This window comes from Phacochoerus africanus, chromosome 1 (assembly GCF_016906955.1).
Source record: "Phacochoerus africanus isolate WHEZ1 chromosome 1, ROS_Pafr_v1, whole genome shotgun sequence".
In the NCBI taxonomy this organism is placed as follows: Eukaryota; Metazoa; Chordata; class Mammalia; order Artiodactyla; family Suidae; genus Phacochoerus; species Phacochoerus africanus.
The window spans coordinates 44,993,342-45,013,348 of NC_062544.1; the positions used below are offsets into that span (position 1 = coordinate 44,993,342).

General features: G+C 37.6%; 1 protein-coding gene across 1 annotated transcript in view; it reads right to left on the reverse strand.

Annotated features, from left to right (window-relative positions):
- IL31RA (interleukin 31 receptor A) overlaps window positions 1–18,896 on the reverse strand; it is an 80,042-nt gene extending 61,146 nt beyond the window's left edge. Inside the window, exon 1 of the mRNA XM_047759021.1 lies at window positions 18,846–18,896. The gene's annotated coding sequence lies outside the window, so the exon portion shown is untranslated. The remainder of the gene's footprint in view (window positions 1–18,845) is intronic.
- Between the last annotated feature and the right edge of the window lie 1,111 nt (window positions 18,897–20,007).

Genomic DNA, 20,007 nt, shown 5'->3' on the forward strand with positions numbered 1-20,007 from the left:
TACCTCAAGGAAGGGAGATGGAAATGTTTAGAAAGACAGCAGAGAATAAGAGGAAGAAAACCCCCACCCACCTCCAGACTAGGGAAAGGTCAAGAATTTGTAGATTTTACGAGTTTTATCTGAAGGGCATTCTTAGGGTTTAGGTGACACTCATGACCCTGAAACCTCAGCACAACTATGAGTTTATGTGTGAGGGTGAGGGTGACCCCCAGTAATGCATGATATTAAATTTCTTGCCATTCCAACAGGATAGGGACTGTCAGATTCAAGCTTATTTTTAGTTATTACATTCAAGAGTTATGGAATAGGAGTCACACCCATATGTGTTCCAGTGTTCTAAATTTCACATCGTTCATGTAGTGATTTACATTCTATTGTAGATAGCTTCTAAAATATCTCCCAATGGGATATAAATTGATGCATCCACTATGCATAACAGTATGGAAGTTTCTCCAAAAATTAAAAATTGAACTACCATATGATCCAACAAGTCCACTTCTGGATATTTATCTGGAGAAAATAAAAACACCATTTTGAAAGGATGCACCCCTATGATCCTTGCACCATTATTTACAATAGTCAAGATACGGAAGCATCCTAAGTATCCATCAATGGATGAATGATTAAAGAAGATGTGATATATATATATGTGTGTGTGTGTATACACAGACTACTACTCAGCCATAAAAAAGGATGAAATCTTACATATGTGACATGTATGGACCTTGAGGGTATCATGCTAAGCAAAATAAGTTAGAAAAAGACACATAGTGCATGATTTCTCTTGTATGTGAAATCTGAAAACAAAACAAAATTCATAAATACAGAGGATAGATTACCAGAGAGGAAAGGAGTTATGGAGAAGGTGAAATGGGAGAAGTGAATCCAAAGGTATAAACTCCTGGTTATAAGAAAAATAGGTCATAGAGATATAATGTACAGCACAGTGACTAGTCAATAATACTGTACTGCAAATTTGAAAGTTGCTGAGAAAGTAAATCTTAAAAGTCCTCATTATAAGAAAAAAATTTTTTACAACTTGGTATGATGACAGAACGTAACTAGAGCGATTGTGATCATTTCATAATGTATTCAAAATGTCAGATCGTTATGTTGCACATCTGAAACTAATATATTGTATGTCAATTATACTTCAATTAAAAAATAAACATAAAATGTCTCCCAATGATCTTGCCTTTTGTTATTCATGCTTTGTCTAATGATCTCTTGAGTGCAGGTTGGAACTAGTGACTTACTTCTAATTAATAGAACACAGCAAAAGTGATGGGATGTCACTTCAGAGATCAGGTTATGAAACTTTAATTTTTCTTTCTCGACTCTCTCCTGCCCTCTTGCTTTCTCACTCTGATGACACCAGCAGTCACACTATAAACTGTGCTATGGAGAGGCACACGTGGCAAGAAACGCATAAGGCAGCTTTTGATAATAGTTCATGAGAAACTGAGGTTTTAAGTCCCACAGACTGAGAACTAAATCTTGCCAACAACCACTTGAATGAGCTTGGAAGCAGATCCTTACCCAATCAAGTCCTGAGATGACCATTCCGGCCAACACCTTGATTGCAGCTTGGTAGAGAGATCTAGAACTAGAGGACCCAGCTAAGCCACGCCCAGGTTCCTAACCCACAGAAATGGTGAGATAATGAATGCTGATTTATACCTCTCGGTTTGGAGGTAATGTATTATGTAGCAAGAGATCACTAAAACAGATTTCAAGAGAGAAAGAAATGAGGATGTGCTAATATACATTTATCTATAATGCGACAATTCTATAGAAAGGAAATCTAGCCAGTCTTAAGTAAGAATGCACATCAGAATAACTGAGGGGTTAGAAGAGTGTTATTGGTCTATAAGTTTCTTTCTTTGGTGGTATCTTTGTCTGGTTTTGGTATTAGGGTGATGGTGTCTTCATAGAATGTCAAAATGGCTTAAAGACAAACATAAGACACCATAAAACTCCTAGAAAAGAACATAGGCAAAACATTCTCTGACATCAACCACATAAATGTTTTCTTAGGTCAGTCTCCCAAATCAACAGAAATAAAAACAAAAAAATGTATTTTTAGTTTTTAATTTTTTGAGGAAACTCCATATTGATTTCTCTAGTAGCTACACAAATTTACATTCCACCAACAGAGTGCAAGGGTTCCCTTTTCTCCACATATTTACCAACATTGGTTATTTGTAGATTTTTTGATGAGAGCCATTCAGACAGGTGTGAAGTGATAGCTCATGGTGGTTTTGCATTTCCCTGATGATGAACAATGTTGAGCATCTTTTCATATGCCTGTTGTCCATCTGTATGCCTTCTTTGGAAAAATGTCTATTCAGGTATTCTGCCCGTTTCTATTGGTTTTTTTGATATTGAGTTGTATAAGCTGTTTATCTATTGTGGACATTAAACTTTTATTGGTCATATCATTGCAAATGTTTTCTCCCATCCAGTAGGTTGTCTTTTCATTTTGTCAATGGTTTTCTTTGTTGTGCAAAAGCTTTTAAATTTAATTAGGTCCTATTTTTTTATTTTTGCTTTTGTTTCCATTACTCTAAGAGTTAGATCCATACTGCTGTGACTAATGTCAAAGAGTGTTCTGCCTATGTTTTCTTCTAGGGGGGTTATGGTTTCCAGTCTTACATTTAGGTGTTTAATAATTTTTGAGTTTATTTTTATAAATAGTGTGAGAAAGTTTCCAATTTCATTCTTTAAATGTTTCTGTCCTGGTCTACCAGCACCACTTATTGAAGAGACAGTCTTTTTCCATTGTATTTACCTCCCTCCTTTGTCATAGACTAATTGGCCAGAAGTCAATTGAGTTTATTTCTGGACTCTCTATTCTTGATCTATGTGTCTGTTTTTGTGCCAGTACCATACTCTTTTGATTATATCTTTGTTGTCTGAAGTCAGGGTATGTGATACTTCCAGCTCTGTTCTTTTTCCTTAATATTGCTTTGGATAATTAGGGGTCTTCTGTGGTTCTATATAAATTTTAGGATTATTTGTTCTAGTTCTGTGAAAAATGTCATGAGTATTTTAATAGGGATTGCATTAAATCTGTAGATTGTTTTGCATAGAATGGACATTTTAACAAAATTCTTCCAATCCATGAACATGAGATATCTTTCCATTTCTTTGTATCATCTTCAGTTTCCTTCATCAGTGTTTTACAGTTTTCAGAGTATAGGTCTTTCACCTCCTTGGTTAATTCCTAGGTATTTCATTCTTTTTTGTGTAATTCTAAACAGAATTACTTTTTTGTTTTCTTTTTCTGAAAGTTCATTATTACTGAATAGAAAAACAACTGGTTTATGTATTGTAATCTTATATCCTGCAACATTACTGAATTTATTTATTAGTTCTATTAGTTTTTGGTGAAGACTTCAGGGTTTTCTATACATATAGTTTCATGTTATACGCAAATAATGAAAGTTTTACTTCTTCTTTTCCAGTTTGGATGATTTTGTTTCTTTTACTTGTCTGACTGCTGTGTTCAGGATTTCTATGTTAAATCAAAGTGGACATCCTTGTTTTTTTCCTGATCTTAGAGGAAAAGTTTTCAGCTTTTCACTTTTGAGTATGGTGTTAGCTGTGAGTTTGTCATAATGCTCTTTATTGAGGTATGTTTCTTGTATAGCAGCTTTTCTAAATTAAATTTTACTGGAGTATAGTTGATTTAAAATGTTGTGTTAGTTGCAAGTGCACAGCAACATGAATCACTTATACATATTCCCATTCATTTTCAGATTATTTTACCAGATAGGTCACAACAGAGTAGATACTAGAGTGTTGAGTAGATTTCCCTGTGCTATACAGTAGGTCCTTGCTACACATCCATTCCATCTATAGTAGTGTGTATGTGTCAATCCAAACCTCCCATTTATCCCTACTCCCAACATTTATTCTTTGGCAAAATTGTTTTTGTTTTGAAGTCTTTGAATCTGATTCTGCTTTGTTAAGAAGTTTCCCTGCAGTATTCTTTATTAGACTCCACATATTAGTGACTTCATATGACATTTGTCTTTCTCTGTCTGACTTACTTCACTTAGTATGATAATTTCTAGGTCCATCCATATAACTACAAATGGCATTATTTCATTTTTTTATGGCTAAAGAATACTGTATACCCACAATACCAACTTTGATGAGAGTTTTTTTAACTCAATAAAAAATTTTTTATATTTTTAGTTGTACAATGATCACCACAACCCAATTTTACAGCATTTCCATCCCAAACCCCCAGCCTATCCCTCCTACCCCCAACCTGTCTCCTTTGGTAACCATAAATTTTTCCAATGTCTCTGAGTCAGTATCTATTCTGCAAAGAAGTTCATTATATCCTTTTTTTTGATTCCACATGTAAGTGATAGCATAGATGTTTGTGTCTCACTGTCTAACTTCATTTAGCATGATAATTTCTAGGTCCATCCATGTTACTACAGGTGCCATTATTTCATTCCTTTTTATATCTGAGTATTATTCCATTGTGTCTATGTACCAGATCTTCTTTATCCAACCCTCTGTCAATGGACATTTATCCATATCTTGGCTATTGTATAGAGTGCTACAATGAACACTGATGTACATGTACTTTTTTTGAGTCCTGTTTTTCTCTGGGTAGATGCCCAGGAGTGGGATTGCTGAATCAAATGGTAATTCTATTTTTAGTTTTTTGAGGAATCTATATACTGTTTTCCGTAGTGGCTGCACCAATTTACAGTCCCACCAACAGTGTAACAGGGTTTTCTTTTCTCCACACCCTCTCCAGCATTTATTTTGTAGATTTTTTGATGATGGCCATTCTGGCTGGAGTAAGGTGGTACCTCATAGTAGTTTTGATTTGCATTTCTCTAATAACCAGTGATGTTGAACATCTTTTCATGTGTTTTTTAGCCATCTGTGTATCTTCTTTGGAGAACTGTCTGTTTAGATCTCCTGCCCATTTTTTAATGGGGTAGTGTGGTTTTTTTTTATATTGAGCAGCAGGAGGTATTTATATATTTTGGAGATGAATCCCTTGTCAGTTGCTTCATTTGCAAATGTTTTCTCCCAATCTGTGGGTTGTCTTTTCATTTTGTTTAGGGTTTCCTTTGCTGTGCAAAAACTCTTTAAGTTTAATTAGGTCCCATTTGTTTATTTTTGTTTTTATTGTCATTACTCTAGGAGGTGGATCTGAAAAGATATTGCTGTGGTTTATGTCAGAGAGTGTTTGGCCTATGTTTTCCTCTAAGAGTTTTATAGTATCTGGCCTTATATTTAGGTCTTTAATTCATTTTGACTTTATTTCCATGTATGGTGTTAGGAAGTGTTCTAATTTCAGTCTTGTACCTGTAGCTTTCCAGTTTTCCCAGCACCACTCATTGAAGGGATTGTCTTTCCTCCATTGTATAGTCTTGCCTCCTTTGTCATAGATTAGTTAACTGTAGGTGCATGGGTTTAATTCTGGGCTTTCTATCCTGTTCCACTGATCTATATTTCTGGTTTTTGTTCCAGTACAATACTGGCACTGTAAATAGTGACTGTAGCTTTGTAATGTAGTCTGAATTCAGGGAGCCCGATTCCTCCAGCTCCATTTTTCTTTCTCAGGATGGCTTTGGCTCTTCTGGGTCTTCTATGCTTCCAAACAAACTTTAAAATATTTTGTTCTAGTTCTGTGAAAAATACCCTTGGTAATTTGATAGGGATTGCATTGAATCTGTAGATTGCATTGGGTTGTATAGTAATTTTGACAATATTGATTCTTCTAATACAAGGGCATGGTATGTCTTTCCATCTGTTTGTGTCACCTTTGCTTTCAACAGTGTCTTATAGTTTTCAGAGTACAGGTCTTTTGTCTTATTAGATAGGTTTATTCCTAGGTATTTTATTCTTTTTGATGCAATGGTAAATAGGATTGCTTCCCAAATTTCTCTTTCTGATATTTCATTGTTACTATATAGAAATGCAGTCAATTTCTGTGTATTAATTTTATATCCTTCAACTTTACTGAATTCATTGATGAGCTCTAACAGTTTTCTGGTAGTATCTTTAGGATTATCAAGGTATAGTATTATGTCATCTGCAGATGGTGATACTTTTACTTCCTTTCCATTTTGGATTCATTTCTTTTTCTTCTCTATTGCTATGGCTAGGACTTTGAAAACTATGTTGAATAGTAGTGGCAAGAGTGGATATCCTTGTCTTGTTCCTGATCTTAGCAGGGATTCTTTCAGCTTTTTGAGAATGACATTAACTGAGGGTTTGTCATATATGGCCTTTATAATGTTGAGGTAGGTTTCCTCTGCTCACTTTCTGAAGGTTTTTATCAAAAATGGGTGTTGGATTTTGTCAAAAGCTTTTTCTGCATAAAGTGAGAGGATCCCATGAGTTTTGTTTTTTGTTGTTTTGTTTTTTAGGGCTGCACCCATGGGATATAGAAGTTCCCAGACTAGGGGTTGAATTGGAGCTACAGCTGCTGGCCTATGCCACAGCCACAGCAATGGGATCCAAGCCGTGTCTGCATCTAGACCATAGCTCATGGCAATACTGGATCCCTGACCCATTGAGTGAGGCTAGGGATTGAACCTGCATCCTCATGGATATTAGTCAGATTTGTTTCCACTGCACCACAAAGGGAACTCTGGGATCATGTGGTTTTTATTCTTCAGTTCGTTAATGTGGTGTATCACACTGATTGATTTGCAGATATTGAAAAATCTTTGCATCCCTGTGATAAATCCCATTCATCATGGTGTACTATACTTTTGATGTATTGCTGGATTTGGTTTGCTAGTATTTTGTTGAGGATTTTTTCATCTATGTTCATTAGTGATTATAGCCTGTAATTTTCTTTTATTTTTTTATTTTTGGTATCTTTGCCTAGCTTTTGGTATCAGAATGATGTTGCCCTCATAAAATCAGTTTGGGAGTATTCCCTCCTCCGCTAGTTTTTGGAATAGTTTCAGAAGTATAGGTAACAACTCTTCTCTAAATATTTGATAGAATTCGCCTGTGAATCCATCTAGTCCTGGACTTTTGTTTCTTGGAAGATTTTAATCAGTTTCAATTTCAGAACTTGTGGTTGGTCTGTTCATCTTTTCTATTTCGTTTTGGTTTAGTCTTGGAAGATTCTACTTTTCTAAGAATTTGTTCATTTCTTCTAGGTTGTCCACTTTATTGGCATATAGTTTCTTGTAGTAGTCTCTTACAATCCTTTGTATTTCTGTGATGTCCATTGTAACTTCTCCTTTTTCATTTCTAATTTTATTGATTTGAGTCCTCTTTTTTTCTTGATGAGTCTGACTATGGGTTTATCGATTTTGTTGATCTTTTCAAAGAACAAGCTTTTAGTGTCATTGATCTTTCCTTTTTCTTTTACTCTTTTTTTTTCTGTCTTTTGTCTTTTTAGGACTGTACCAATGGCGTATGGAGGTTCACAAGCTAGGAGTGGAATTGTAATTGTAGCTTCCAGCCTACACCAGAGCCACAGCAATGGGGGATCCGAGCTGCATATGCGACCTATACCACAGCTCATGGCAACACTGGATCTTTAACCCACTGAGCAAGGCCAGGGATCAAACCCGCAACCTCATGGTTCCTAGTCGGATTCGTTAACCACTGCGCCAGGACGGGAACTCCTACTGTTGTATTTAGATTGTTTTTTCTTATTTGTTTATCTATTGTAAATTTTTGGTTTGCAGTTACCATGAAGTTTTGATATGGGGGGTGTGTGTATATATATAGGATTGTTTATAGATTCTGGTCTCTTGATTGCAAGTGTATCTCCAGTGTCCTGCACTCTGGTACCCCTCTGGTTTTGGTAGCATATTTATGTGTGGATGATTTCTTACCTTTACTATATGTATGCCTTTACCAATGAAACTTGTCATTTGTAATATATTTGTTTCTAATTGTGGCCTTTTCTTTACCACCAAGAGAAGTTCCTCTATTATTTGTTGTAAAGCTGGTTTTGTGGTGCTGTATTTTCTTAGCTTTTGCTTGTCTGTAAAGCTTTTGATTTCTCCTTCAAATCTGAATGAGAGCTGTGTTGGGTAGAGTAATCTTGGTTGGAGGTTTTTTCTTCTCATCACTTTAAGCATATCATGCCACTCCCTTATGGCCTGCAGAGTTTCTGCTGAAAAATCTGCCAATACTCTTATCAGGGTTCTCTTGTATATTGTTTCTTTTCCCTAGTTTCTTTCAATATTTTCTCTTTGACTTTGATTTTGTGCAGTTTGATTTATATGTGTCTCAGGGTGTTCCTCGTTGGGTTTATTTGATATGGTACTCATTGTGCTTCTTGGATTTGAGTGAGGGATTCCTTTCCCATGTTGGGGAGTTTTCAGCTATTATCTTTTCAAATATTTTCTCTGGCCCTTTCTCTCTCTATTCTTCTTCTGGCACCCCATAATATGGATGTTGGTGTGTATAACATTGTCCCAGAGTTCTTAGACTTATTTCTTTTCAATATTTTTTCTTTTCTGTTCCATGTCAGTGATTTCCACTAGTCTGTCCTCTCCATCTCACTTACTCCTTCTTCTGCCTCCTGTATTCTTCTGTTGGTTGCGTCTAGTGAATTTTTTGTTATTGTATTTTGCATTTCTGCTTGCTTAACCCTTAAATCTTCTATTTCTTTGCTCAATGTTTCTTGCAATTTATCAGTCTTTGCCTCCAGTTTATTTCTAAGATATTAAATAATCTTTACTGTCATCAGTGTAAAGTTTTTTTACAGAGGTTGGTAATCTCCATTATCACTTTTTTTTTTCTTGTCTCTGATCCATAAATCTCTGCCTTTTCATTTTGTATAGATTTTTTGGTGTGGTTTCCTTTTTGCAGATAATAGAGTTGTAGCCTCTCTTGCTTCTGATGTCTGCCCCTCTTGCAGCTGAAGTTGGTAAGGGGGCTTGCTTCAGGCTTCCTGATGGAAGGGACTGTTGCCTTGATGAAAGTTTTTATCATGAATGGACGTTGAATCTTTTCAAATGCTCTTGCTGTGTCTATTGAGATCATTCAATTTGTATCCTTTCTTTAAGGTGGTGTGTCACATTGATTGATTTGTGAATATTGAAATATCCTTGCATTCCTGGAATAAATCCCACTTGATCATGGTGTACATATTTTTATATATTGTTGGATTGCCTTTGCTAATATTTTGTTGAGGATTTTTGCATCTATGCTCATCAGATATACTGTTTTTTTTTTTTTTTTCCTAGTGTCTTTGTCTGATTTGGGCAGACAAAGATGGCCTCACAGAATGAATTTGGAAGTGTTTCTTTTCAATTTTTCGGAATAGTTTGAGAAGGATAGGTATTAGTTTTTTATTGTACATTTGGTAGAATTCCCCTGTGAAGATACCCAGTCCTGGACTTTTGTTTGCTGGGAGATTGGTGGTTTATTGTTGTTGTTATTGTTTTACAAATTCAGTTTCACTACCAATGATTAGTTTGCTCAGATTGTCTATTTCTTATAGTTAGTTTTGGAAGATTGTATGTTTCTAGAAGTTTCTAGATGTTTGTCCACATCTTCTCATTTGTCCAATTTGTTGGCATGTAACTATTCATTCTATTCTCATGATGTTTTTTAACATTGTGGTATCAGTTGCTACTTCACTTCTGATTTTATTTGGATCATCTCTTTTTCTTGATAAGCCTGGTTAAAGGCTTATCAATTTTTTTTTTTGAAAAATCCAGCTCTTAGTTTCATTGTACTTGGGGTTTTGTGGGGGTTTTTTTGGTTTCTATATTATTTCCTCTCTGATTTTACTACTTCCTTCCTTCTGCTGACTTTTGGCTTGGCTTGTTCTTGTATCAATTCTTTTAAATGGCAGGTTGTTTGAAAGCTTTCTTTTTTCCCCGATGTAGGCCTTTATCAATATAAATTTCCCTTTAGAACTGCTTTTGCCATGTCCCATATATTTTTAGGAAGTTTTATTTTCATTTGTCTCAGGGTATTTTCTGATATTCACCTTTATTTCATCATTGACCCATTGGTTTTTTAGTAGCTTGTTGTTTAGTCTCTATGTATTTGTGTTTTTCCCACTTTTATTCCTTTGATTTTTAGTCTCATACCATTGTGGTCAGAACAAAAATGCTTAATATAATTTTTGTCCTCTTAAATTTGTTGCGATTTATATTGTAGCCTAATATGTTATCTGGAGAATATTTCTCATGTGCACTTGAAAAGAATGTGTATTCTGCTGGCTTGGGATGGGATGTCCTATAGATATCTATTAAGTCCAACTGGGCTAATGTATCATTTAATACTACAGATTCCTTATTGATCTTCTGTCTGATCTGTCCTCTGATGTAAATGGGGTGTTAAAAGCCCCTACAATTATCAGTTTTTCCCTTTATGTCTGTTAGCATTTGCTTTAGATATTTAGATGCTCCTATATTGTGTATATATGGTAACAGATGTTATATCCTCTTCTTGTATTGATCCATTTATCATTATATTAGGGCCTTGTCTTTTGTTATAGACTTCAATATCTATTCTGAGTATTGCCACTCCAGCTTTGTCATTTCCGTTGGCATGAAATATCTTTTTCCATCTTCTTTCGGTCTATGTGTCATTAGCTTTGAAGTAAGTCTCTTGTAAGCAGGATACACATGGGTCTTATTTTTTCTTAATCCAATTAGGCACTCTATGTCTCTCGATTGGAGCATTTGGTCCATTGACACTTTAGGTAATTATTGATAAGTATGCACTTACAGCCATTTTGTTACTCATTTTCTGGTTGTTGTTTCTGTAGTTCCGTTTTCTTCTTTTAGTTTCTTCCCTTCCAGTTTGATGGGTTTGTTTTAGTGGAATGCTTGCATCCTTTTCTCTCTAGCTTTTATGTGTGTATTGATTTTCCATTACCATTGGGTTCATATATGTTGACTTATATCTACTCATTTTAAATTGGTAGTCATTTTTCAAACACATTGTAAAACATTTTAGCCCTTCCCCTGTATGTTTGTGTTTTTGAGGTCATATTTTACAACCTAATGTTTATCCCTTTACTATATGTTGTAGTAAATTTGTCTTTTAATGTTTGTACTAGCTTATTTAAGTGGCTAAATAAATACAGCCTTTACTATACATTTGCCTTTACTAATCAGATTTTTCCTATCCCATATATTCTTACTTTCTGTTGTAGCCTTTTATTTTTCATTTAGAGAAAATCCTTTAACATTCCAGTACTGAACTCTTAGTTTTTGCTTGTCTGAGAAGTTCTTTAGCTCTGCTTCAATTCTGAATGATTATCTTGCTGGGCAGAGTATCCCCCCCATCCCACCCTGCCCCACAGCATATGGAGTTCCAACGCCAGGGATCAAATCTGAGCCACAGCTTGCTGTGACCTACACCACAGCTGCAGCAACAAAGGATCCTTTAACCCACTGTGCCAGGGTAGATATCAAACCTTCATCCTGACACTGCAGAGACACCACTAATCCTGCTTTGCCACAGCAGAAATTCTTGGGCAGAGTATCTTAAGTTGTAGGTTTTTCCCTTTCAGTACTTTAAATATACCATGCCACTCCCTTCTGGTCTGTAAAGTTTCTGTAGAGAAATCAGCAGATGGTCTTACAGGGGTTTCCATGTATGTGGCTCTTTTTCTCGTTGCCCTTAGAATCTTGACTTTTTGTCATTTTAATTATGATATACGTTGGTGTGGATCTCTTTAGGTTCCTATCTAGTTTGAGACTCTGTGCTTCCTCTACCTAGATATGTTTCCTTCTTCAGATTCAGGGAGTTTTCAGCCATAATTTCATCAAATTACATTTGCAACACCTTTCTTTTCTTTCTGGGATCCCTATAATGTGAATATTAATAAGCTTAGTGTTGTCCCACATGTCCTTAAACTGTTCTCATTTTTTTTTGTTGTTGTTCTGATTGGGTGATTTCCATTGTGCTATCTTCCATAAAACTTATGCCTTCTTCTGTATTATGTAGTTTGCTATCATTCCTTCCAGTGTTTTGTTTTCTTTTTTCACACTTGCAGCATATGGAAGTTCCCAGGTTAGGGACTGAATCCAAGCCACAGCTGCAACCTATGCCATACCTTTGGCAACACTAGATCCTTAACCCACTGTGCTGGGCCAGGGATCAAACTAGGGCTGCTGTAGAGACAATGCCAGATCCTTAACCCACTGTACCCTGGAACTCCCCTCCCAGTGGATTTTTCATTTCAGTTATTGTATTCTTTAGTTTTGGCTTTTTTTTTTTTTTGGTCTTTTTGACTTTTCTTGAGCCACTCCCACAGTATATGGAGGTTCCCAGGCTAGAGGTCCGATTGGAGCTGTAGCCACCGGCCTACGCCACAGCCACAGCAATGCAGGATCCAAGCCGCGTCTGCGACTCACACCACAGCTCATGGCAACACCGGATCCTTAACCCACTGAGCAAGGGCAGGGATCGAACCTGCAACCTCATGGTTCCTTGTCAGATTTGCTAACCACTGCACCATGACAGGAACTTCCTGGTTCTTTTTTTACATTTACTAGTTTCTTGTAAAAATTCTGTGTTTATCCTTCATTTTCCTAGTTCAGCTGTCATTCTTATTACTAATAGTTTGAACCCTTTATCTGGTAAATTATCTTTCATTAGTTTTTCAGGGTTTTTTCCTTGCTCTTTAATTTGAAAAAAAAAATAATTCTTCTGTTTTCATTTTGCTTAACTTTGTCTCTGAAACTGGATGAAACAGTTACCTATCCCAGTCTTGCATGGGCATCCTTATGTGGGAACATCCCTATACGGTCTGCATGTACAAAGTGGCTTTGGTGGGAAAGTTGGTTCTGAAGTGGGCATAGTTACACCTTCCAACAGGGCATGCTAGAAGTTATCACCTTGGTGGGTGATAGGACTGGAGATGGAGGGGCTAGAGCCAGAACCAACTACAAGCTAAGGCTCTCCTCAGTGGCCAATATCATCCTACTGGCATCAGGATCAGGTCCCAAGTTGCTGGAACAGAAGCCCTAGTGGTCAGGTCTATTCCCTATAAGTGTGCTCTCTCTCCCTCCCAGCATCAGCTCCTTCACCCCAGAAGGGAGCAGTGGAGTAAGAGGTGTGTGTGTGGGGGGGGCTGCGTGTGTGATGGCAATGGGTGACCAATGTGGCCCAGGGTACACACTAGTGCAATCCTGGCACACCAGAATTACAGAGCACTCCCAAACTGCTGCCCCCATAAACACCAGTAATGGCTGCCCTCATCCCATATGTGTGCTGTGCCAGGTCCAGGCCAGCTCCATCTCCCACAACTGCACATTTTCCATGCGGCAGCAGCTTTCACTCTAGCGGGAAGCTGTGCTGCTGAGGAAGAGGAGCTGGAGCAGGTGTTTGGCACAGGCTAGGTTATGCACTGGGATGATCAAGGGAAATCAGCCTAAGTCCCTTGCAGTCTCTTCAGCCTTGCTTTAGGAGTAAGCAAAGCATGTGCATGCTCTTCATGAGCAAAGTGTAGGTTTCTAAGAGCCCTACTCTTTGTCCCACTGGTTTTCAAACCAGCTAAGTGGACTTGGCTTGTCAGTGTTGGACCCTGAGTTGAAGTGCCCAATATGTGGATCAAACCATTAACTCCCAGGGAGGATCTCTGAGTCCATGTAATCTCACTCCTCTTCTGTGTCCCCTTCCAGGGGCACAAGTCCTGACCCGAGTGTTTCTCTTCCCTTCCTACCCACCTCTGTGTGGATCTATCTTATAGTCTTGGTTGTATAAGAGTTGTTCTGCCAGTGTTCAGTTGTTTTTCCATGTGAGAACTACTCCACATGGAGATTATTTTATGTGTGCATCTGAGGAGGTGAGCTCCATGTTCTTCTACTTAGCCTTTCTACGCTCCTTCTACCTGCTGGTACTTTCTTGATTTTTACTTTAAAAGTGTCAATTAGAACACAACTGTTACCTGGCTGACATCAACTGTAAAATGCATCCTGATTTCAAATATATTAAAATATGGGGAAATGTTCATCCTAGAATAGATGAGAGTAGTTTCAGGTCTTGAGAACAGAAGTCATTTCATACTTAAGAAAGCCACCTCTTGGATGGAAGAAAAAGAAAAGAAAAACCTATGTGACTGTTCAGGCCTGATTACAGGAAATTACAAAGGCTTTACCTAGGAGGCCTCAGAGGCAAAACCTGTTCTTTCCGCATCAGATTTGTTACAGAGCTGCAAAACAACAGAGCTACATTGCCATCTCTGGAAGTTGTTGCAGACAAGGACTCAGGTCTCTCTAAATGGCCATGCTCTTACATGCATCTGCATCCCTGGCCCAGGTGCCTCTAATGGAATCCTTTCTATGGGGAAATACTTAAAAAGACAATTTTCTACACTCTGACTCAGTACTTTTCCCCTCCTAACTCTTCTTTCTTCCTCCCTCCAAGTCCCTGGATCCACAAATCTGCAGGAACTTTCTGTTCATGGTTCCCTGAACAGTGAGACAAAACCCAACACCTGTGCTAATCCACCTGTCCCTCCAACCAGTGGGTCATTCCACACGGAGAAATACAACAGAGGCAATCTCCCTTTGATTTAGACTCTTGTTTATACAATCACAGTAAATGATCAAAGTTTTGACTGTCACTTTCATTTTGGCTTATTTAAAACAGTACTCTTAACACCTGCCAGTTCAGCTCTCTCCGTCCAGCTCGGCCACTATGCAAGTCAAGAAGAATGCAGTAAAGCATTCTGAAAACAAAGCATGAGAACAGTCAAGAGATTCTTAAGAAGTCTACCTATCAGGATTTCCATTTGTCCTTTCCTGTGTACTCAAGCAAATGTTGAGCAACACATTAAACACTGAGTTAGAATGGCTAGACAAGACATAACAATCAAAAGGGAAACAATTAACAACACTGTAGATATATATTTAGATGGCAAAATACTTGATTCTCATGAGAAATTCAAGTGAGGGGGGAAGCACCATGAACCACAGCAGCCAAGCCAAGGAAGGCTTTGTCAAAGAAGTGTGACTTGAGGAGAACACTGAACTAGTAAAATTTGGGTAATTAGTGGAAAAGACATATGGACATTAAAGTATAATTCCCATTCTCCAAGAATATAAGGACTCCTTTAAAAAAAAAAAAACAAAACTGAGGAACGTTTTACAGATGTGTACGCCCGGGAACAAAATAGTTTATTCTACAGAGTGACATGAAATAGAATTACTTTTCAGGATTTAAACCTTGTTTTGACTACATTCATTATCCTTTATATTCCTCAAATCCAACCCAATGGATTACAGAAAGAACAGCTTGATTATTTCCCTTCATAGTTGTTTAGCTAATCTATTATGCGGCAATTAATATGCAACTTGGCCAGAGTTGCCAGGCACTGGAGTAGGAAGAGGCTTCCTCCAAAAACATATAGCCATTCTGGTCTAAATAGCTGCATACTAAGTGTGTCAGGCATAATTAAATTCTGGAAATATGGAAGCCTGTCTTCCCTCTGGTTCCTCAATTGAATTAGTTTACTTGGTAAGCCCCACCTTTAACTCTACCAACTTGAAAATAGGTTTGATAATATTTTCAAACCACAAATGTTTCTTGAGCACTTGCTTGATGCCAGGCGAAGCCTCTGACTTCCTGGAAATTTATAGTCTAAACTCCAGAGTTGCACTATTGCTACAGTAGCCATAATCACTAGCTACATGTGGCTAATGAATACATGAAACATGGCTAGTGCAACTGAGAAACTGAATTTATTTTAGTTAAATCTACATTTAAATTTAAAATTGAGCCTTGAGAGGTCCCATTGTCAGTGGATTAAGAACCCAACACAGTCTCCATAAGGAAGCAGGACTGATCCTTGGCTTCACTCAGTGGGTTAAGGATCCAGTGTTGCTGCAAGTCACAGATGCAGCTCAAATCCAGTGTTGCTGTGGCTGTGGTGTAGGCCTGCAGCTGCAGCTCTGATTCAACCCCTAGCCCAGAAACTTCCACACACCACAGGTTTGGTCATTTAAAAAAAGAAAAAAAAAAAAGACTTGATTTCAGCTATTGGAAAACTTTCAGGAACGTATGGAACAACTTGAATATGTGATTCTATTGGGTATGTGAATCATAATTTGTCACATTCAGTAATTTATAAAATCTAAATATTGATCAAGTATTTCCAAATTGAAAACAGCATCCAAATTGAGATGTGAAGCAATTGTAAAACATGTACTATATTTCAAAGATTTAGTAAAAAAATGTAAAAATCTCAATTTTTATATTGATTACATATTGAAATATTTGGGATATATATTGATCACATATGTGGCTCACATTACATTTTTATTATACAGCACTGCTCTAAAGCAACAATTTTCCCAAGAAAAGCTTAAATGCAGAACTACTTAGGAAGCTCTACTGTACCTCAAATCATGCTCATTTTCTTTTTGTTCCCTGCTTTCTTCTTCCTTTCTTCCCTCAACAATGATGTGCCCTGGACTAAAGAGCTAGAAAGACTGTCAATCCAGAGTTTAAATAATTCAAGGCAGTCTCTTTTATTTGTTGAAGAATTTAAACACTGGAACACTGGAATGACTTAGCAACTCCAATATATTAGGAGTATCTTAGTAGCTCAAGGGAAAGGTGTCAAAGAAATAGTTTTGCATTTCCCCATGGACAGTCTTAAAAGTAGTTTCCTAATAAGTCACTAAAAACTACTTAAATGTTTTTAAAAGCTTTAATATCATGAAGTCCTGAAATATTAATGAAAGATAAAGTAATTTATTATTCTAAATTACATTTATTTCATAAGTGAAAGATATCAGATAAATAAAATTATAATGGAGAGGAGTTTTCATCAAAGCATTTTAAGCCATCACAAAATGGACTTATTATCATTATCTATTATGCTCCAACTCCAAAAGCCAAAGATAAAAGACAAAACTCAAAAGCCAAACACAAAAGAGGCTTACTCTATGTCATTTACATGAAGTTCAAGAACAAATCTAATTTATGGTGATAAACATCAGAACAGTGGTTACCTCTGGGCAGGGGCATTGGCTGGAAAGGGGCAAGAGGGTGATAGAAATGTTACCCATATTGATTAGTGTGATGGTTATAGGAGTATAAGTATTTAAAAATTTAAACCATACACAAAGCTTTGTGTATTTTATAATATGTAAATCTTATTTCAAAGTAAAATGTTAACTTGCCCCAGAGGACACAATTAGCAAGAAGTTGAGATGGGACTCAAACTTAAGTCAATCTGAGCCTTCAGACTAGAGTAGGTTCACTTTCCTATCCAATCATACACAGAGATGAGAAAAATACAAGACTGTTACCTAGCTTAAATATGTGATTAGCTTCACTCCCTCTACATACTTTATTCATAATATCCTTATTATGATAAACTTCACTTATTTTAGCACCAAACATCTTATACTTCAAAAGCTGGTTTCAACTTTGCGGCACTATAGCAACAGTAATTCTGTTTTTAGAAGTGAAATAAATTATTGTAACTAAACTTTCCAGCCTCCTACATGGCTGGTAACATAAGAAGATAATTCAGCTGAAGAACAAATAAAGATAAAATTTTGGAAACTGCACTAACTGGCACAAATGCATTAGCTAATTAGTATCCATAGATTATGATGACTAAATCTTCAGTTGTGGAACATCTTAGGACTATCAAAACAACTGATAGATGATGTATGACAGGAAGATGCCAAAATGGTCAATTAGCAAGTACCACTTATGTTCGTGTGATATCTATGAGATTCAAGCACTGCAGTTGCATATGTGACCTCACATTTCTCAAGAATCAACTATCTATTGAACACTGATAAATGAACTAAATCAGTGTAAGACTTGAACATTAAAATACAACTGCACCAGCATTCATCTATGATACCCTGCATTTTTACACAGGGCTGCCTCTTTAAAAATATTTAACTACACGCACTGCCTGTGTGACATCTTCACTGATAAACATGGAGAAAAATCCAGTTATTGTCTTCTTTTATATAAAAGCAAACTGAGGCCTAAAGCAGGTCACTGACACCACACAAGTCAACAAATAAAGCCAAGGTTAAGGTTACTCCAGCTAGTTCGCTATTATGAAGCCTCATGCCCACCTTGTTAAACAGGAGCTTCTCCTTCTACACATAGAAGTTTTTAAATATTTTAAGCTATTCTTATTTCTGTTGAGAATTTATCTCCCACATGGTAATTCCCAAACTAAGGAGAAAATCAGGTTAAATAGATATATATCCAAGACTTTGGGATAATTAATAAGTTCATATATTCAGAAGTGGAGGAAAAGTTGGTTTTTGTTCCTGAACAGTGAAAAAAGAATCCTAAGAACACATGAGATTCCAAACCCAGAAAACACTTAACTGGTGTAGGAAAAAAAAAAAAAAAAAATCTTTCAAGGAATTCCCACATGCAAAATTTCCCACAATGGAAAAAAAAAAATCATTGTTAAAAAAAAAAAAAGTAAACTCCAACGCCCTACTTTGACAATACCCTAAATTATAGCAAAACAATTAATCACTTTGGTAGAGGATTAACCTGGATTCCCAGACCCCAAACTCTGGGACAAACCACTTGCTCACTTCAGTCTCCAGCATCTGCAGTGTCCTGGCAGGCACACTAACCCTGCTGCAGCCCCTCTTCCCCCCTCTAACCCTGCCCTCTCCTATCTTGACAAGAAACTCCTCACAGTACGATCAACTGTCTCTAGTCAGTTAATCTTCGTTTTCTCGGCCCTTTCGCTGGGTCTATGAATGGATTTTACCAAGGTTGTTAATCCCCCTGACACTTTATGTAAAACTTTAGCCTATAAATTTACGCGATCCAAAATTATTAGGACTGGGTTCTAAAAACAGAGCCGAGGTAAAGCGCCACAGTCCAGCCCAACACAGGGCATGCCTCGCACTCACCTGGGAACAGTCAGCTGGAGCTCCGGACAACAGGCACCCCTTTGCAGCTATTCATCCCAGTCCCTCGGGTCCCAGACGGCCAAGCTCCGGCTCCGCCCTGGGGGACGGCTCCCGCCACCCCACGCCCTCGGGAGCTTCATTCCCAGCCGCCGAGCGAGTGCTGCCAGGTCCAGAAAATGGAAGGACCCCCACCTCAGGGCCGACCCCAGAAGCCGCCTCCGCGAGCTCCGAGTCCAGAGCAGGCGGAAGCTGCTTTCCAGCACTGGCAGCTTCAAGGTGGCCATTGCTGTACAGGGCCGTCTGACTGCCGAGGCTGGGCTCTCTGTGGAGCAAGTTGTAAAAGAGCGCCTTACGTCACTGCTGGGGTCTTGGGCCATAATAATAGGAGTCCACTCTGGACGTTTACAAAGGAGATAAGTTCCCGGTTTGGCGTGGAGCACAGTGATTCTAAAGCTGACAGTGAGCCAACCACAGCATCACACATGCTACTGTGTGGCTGTAATTTTAATAGGGCCATTTTCAACATATTTTTAAAATATCTATAAAGAACACACAAACCGAACAAAATGAAAACCTGTCTCTCCCCCAATAAGGGGACCAATGAAGAGATTATACAAACAGTGCAAAGTGTAAAGCTAGGGGAATGGTGGAAGGAGGAAACATCTGAGCAGTGCTGCCGTCCTATAAAGAAATGTCATCAATGCTGAACAGAAAACTATGACTACTCTACCCCAAGACCCTAACAGACAAATGGAGTAGGTAGGTCAGGTACGCATCCTGAAATCAGGACCACTCTTCACTTTCATTCGCTACTAACATCACCATTATTCCCGAAACTTCAGTTGTAGCGATGATGCTTAATATTTCACCATTTGAGCTTCCCAGTTAGTAAATTTAGGCCAGAATCTTTGACTCATTAAAATGCAAAGGATTCAAGGGAAGAAAAGCTAGGCTTTATTATTCACATTTCAACGTATGCCTTCTCTTAAAAGCAGGCCTTGATGAAAAGTTAGAGAGGAGAGGGCACTAAACTCTAGGGACTAGGAGGAAAGACACAAAAATGAACACATTGCTGAATTTAACTAAAGCCAGCATTCAATATACATACAACTTATGAACTGATAAATGCTTAAGATTTCTGACGCCAAAGCAGCAGGTAACA